This window comes from Oncorhynchus nerka, linkage group LG10 (genome assembly GCF_034236695.1).
Source record: "Oncorhynchus nerka isolate Pitt River linkage group LG10, Oner_Uvic_2.0, whole genome shotgun sequence".
Lineage (NCBI taxonomy): Eukaryota > Metazoa > Chordata > Actinopteri > Salmoniformes > Salmonidae > Oncorhynchus > Oncorhynchus nerka.
Genome location: NC_088405.1, coordinates 23953341 through 23957293, shown reverse-complemented (window position 1 = coordinate 23957293; position 3953 = coordinate 23953341). Strand labels below are relative to the sequence as shown.

General features: G+C 43.6%; 1 pseudogene; it reads right to left on the bottom strand.

The window, feature by feature from the left end:
• Positions 1-1430: 1430 nt before the first annotated feature.
• LOC135573693 (beta-1,3-galactosyltransferase 2-like) lies at positions 1431-3135 on the bottom strand (annotated as a pseudogene).
• Between the last annotated feature and the right edge of the window lie 818 nt (positions 3136-3953).

Here is a 3953-nt window from a genome sequence, read left to right as displayed (position 1 = left end):
GTGACACGTCGCAGCAGCTCTGGGCGCAGGTCTCTCCACTGACCACAATCACTCCCACCGTTAACAGTTCACATACTAAGTACTCACTAACACAGCATAGACTAGATTGATATTCCCTATCATGGAATTGAGCTATTGTTGGAGCAAGGGCATAGCCTTTGTGCAGCTTTCACACATTGTGGACCTGTATGACTGAGTGATATTTTTTGCTGTATGTGATTAAATGTTTTTCATTAACAATAGATGTCAGTTAAACATGATACCAGTTTCAAACATTGAGTTTTAAGGCAAGGTTATTTTCATAACTGCAATCAATTCTCAGCACATTCTCCATTCAGATTCTCTTAATTCTTTAAGTTGTATAAAATGACTTCTTACTTTAGTAACCATGAAACCATGTGTTAATTAAAACAAAAAGCAAAAGAGGTGATCGGCAGGCAGGAGGCAGGCACCCATTTTATTTCCAGTTTCCATAGGCCTCTTCTCAATTGGATTTCGTGACTCCTTGCGACCTTCTTCCATCCTCTCATCGCTTCCTTTTGAAAAATATGTGAAGTGGTGAAAAAAAATGTAGGACTGGCAACAGTAGGGTTGGCAACAGTAGGGTTGGCAACAGTAGGGTTAGCAACAGTAGGTTTAGCAACAGTAGGGTTAGCAACAGTAGGGTTAGCAACAGTAGGTTTGGCAACAGTAGGGTTGGCAACAGTAGGGTTAGCAACAGTAGGGTTGGCAACAGTAGGGTTGGCAACAGTAGGGTTAGCAACAGTAGGGTTGGCAACAGTAGGGTTGGCAACAGTAGGGTTAGAAACAGTAGGGTTGGCAACAGTAGGGTTAGCAACAGTAGGGTTAGCAACAGTAGGGTTGGCAACAGTAGGGTTAGCAACAGTAGGGTTAGAAACAGGAGGAGATTATTTTGTAAAAAAAAATGTGTTCGGAGAAGTTAATGAGCCGGCGGTGATCCATCGGCTCATTAAGTTCTCCTGATCTAATAATGAGCTCAGTCAGACCCTTATGAACACTGACTACAGCAGTAATTGTATGTGAGTGCGTCTCAAGTTTGGGGTCAACTGAATTTCATGTTTATTAATGGCAGACGTGCAGAAAGATGGCGGCCTCTATACACATACCATAAATGCCTCGTTTTCTAAGTTTACTGTATTGTAGCTTGTTCTCTGTATTTTTGTATCTGTATTAGCACAGTCTACATGATCCCAATTCTAGCTCCAAGCAGCAATTTGAAAAAACAAAAATTAGATTCAACATGAACTTTAACTCAGGTCAATCAATCAAAATAATACATATCTTGTCATAACCAAGGCATACAAAAGAGATGCTACCTCTCAACACAAACGTCATCTTCTGGGTCACCTGTACCTTCCCATCACATTAGGAGCACATGGGTCAGCATACACACTCTGACCAGTGACCACTCAGGCTGGCGTACTGTAGCTGCAGTGATTATAAGAGGTGGGGGAAACCTGGACGAGGTGGTTTAAGCTGTAGAAACAGCGGTTCTGGGTGCCTGTAATCTCCTGAGAGGGCACCACTGGGGCCAGTGGAGGGGTCAGTTGGTGGGACGCACAGGTGCTTCATTCACTGTCCCATATAGACATCCTCTAAGAAGAGGGCTTGAAAATGCTTGACGCCTCCACAAGCTTCCTGGGGAGGTCCATGGAGAAGACATAGCTGTGGCCCACAGTATTAGTTGCGTATAAGGCAGAAGAGGCTAGTGGGAGGAGTTAAAGGAGGACGGGCTCATTGTAATGAAACGGTATCAAACATAGTGCCAGTAACCGAAAAGTTGCTGGATCGAATCCCCTAGCTGACAAGGTAAAAATCTGTCATTCTGACCCTGAGCAAGGCAGTTAACCCCCAACAACAACTTCTCCCCAGGGGCCGATGACGTGGTCGTGGATTAAGGCAGCCTCCAGCACCTCTCTGATTCAGAGGGTTAAATGCGGAAGACACATTTCAGTTGCTGACTAGGTATCCCCCTTTCTCTTTCCTTTGTTTGACTGTTCTATTTATTCCATTCCAGCCATTACAAAACCTGTCCTCCTATAGCTCCTCCCACCAGCCTCCAGTGGTACACAGTCTCAGGAAACTCCTCTTTGGGAATGTATTATTTGGAGTTGAGATCTCTTATAACAGGGTTTGAATAGATCACCTGTCCAGTCACTTAGTTCAACTTTGAAGCGTTAAGCAGCATGTTGATCAGGTTGTGCACCTTGAGGAACACATTGGCGTCGATCTTCAAGGCACAGGAGGCGTGGGGCAGCGAGAGCTCAGCCCCTCCAGCATCACCATGGTCAAGTTTTTGTAGCAGTCGTTGAGATCGCTCTGCAGCAGATCCTAGTGCTCTTTGCTCTCTTGCAGCACTTTCTCCTGGAGGAAGAACAGACCCACCTCTTTCCCCAGTACCTGTCTAGCACTACCTTAAGCATTGCGGGCGCTGTCATGAGCCACCCTGTCGTAGGGCTCCACTGGTATTATCAGAATCAGGAAGGGGTTCTGCACCAGGCATTTCTCCGGCTCATCCAGGATGAAGTGGTACTCATGTGATTTTTCTACATGGTACTGTCCTGGGGACACATACTGGGCTGGAGTGGTCAGTACTGCCTTGATTTCTGTGGTCAGATTAGTGATTATGGTCAGTGCTGTCATTATGGTTCTAGTTTCGTTATTTTTTGGGAGTTTCTGAATTGAGGTTTCTGACCTGTAGAAATGCTGAGTGGAGTCGGTTACACTGTTGAACTAACCCATTCTGCAGAGAGATTGGTGTAGATGATGATAATCACTGTGGAGGAGTATGAGGAAATAGTTGTGGGAGCGGGACACCCGACGGTATCTCCCACCTTCTGGCATCTCCTGACTGGGAAGAGAGCAGGAGAGAGGGCTTAATGGATTATTACTTTTTGGGGAGAGACTCAACGAGTGGCACTGAGATTTTACACTTTTAAACTGTATGTCAGACAAAAAACAATGATTGAGAAGTTAAACAAACCATATAACTGTGCACAAGGATTACTTTTAACAATTTTCACCGAGAATTTAACAAAAACACATTCACTTGAAGAACAGTGCAGCTGCAAAGTTTGGTAACAGAATGATAGCACAAACAGCACAAACCGTCATTCTGTTACCACATTATGAATCTGCACTGTTCTTTTAGTTAATGTGTTTTTGTAAAATGTTCAGTGGAAATGGTTAAAAGTAGTCATTGTGCATAGAATTGTATAGTTTGTTTAACTTTACAGCCATTGTTTTTTGTTTGACACACATTTTAAAGGGAATAATCTGAGTCTGTCACTGTAATCGTGGAAGTGCCCTCCAATGGTGCCCTCCAATGGAATTGCCCTCCAATGGAAGTGCCCTCCTGTTTTGTGCTGAACCACCAATGACCTCTTAATCTCTACCTCAGGTGGGCTTTTCACAGGTAATGGGTTTCACATAGTGACATATTAATACTATAATTAACATGCAAGCAAAGGGAAATAATATGTTAATAGAAGCAACAAATGCACCTGTCACACATTGACCATAGTCACACGTACTGTGGAAAGACCATATCACATATTGATGATGGCCTAATTAGATGTGCTGTAAAATGATAAATGATTAGATACTAAGCTAATGGCTAACAAAGGCAGTTGTAGGTGGAACACATGGCAACAAAATCACACTAACATAGGAAATACTTACAGTAGGTAAAGGTCAAGATTGAAGGACTATAAATGACATGTCAAACATTTCTACAAACACTACACATTCACTAGGCATGCTTCCAGTCCATTAGGTAGCCACACTGGTAAACTGCTCCCTCTACACTGGTTTCCCTCCTCTTCTTAAACCTAGCAGTCACAGCATTGTGGCTCCCCTTTAATGCTTGCCATTTGCTCTTAGAGTTCATCTAGCTTTCTTTGGAAGTAGGCATACAGTCGACTTGAGTTGGC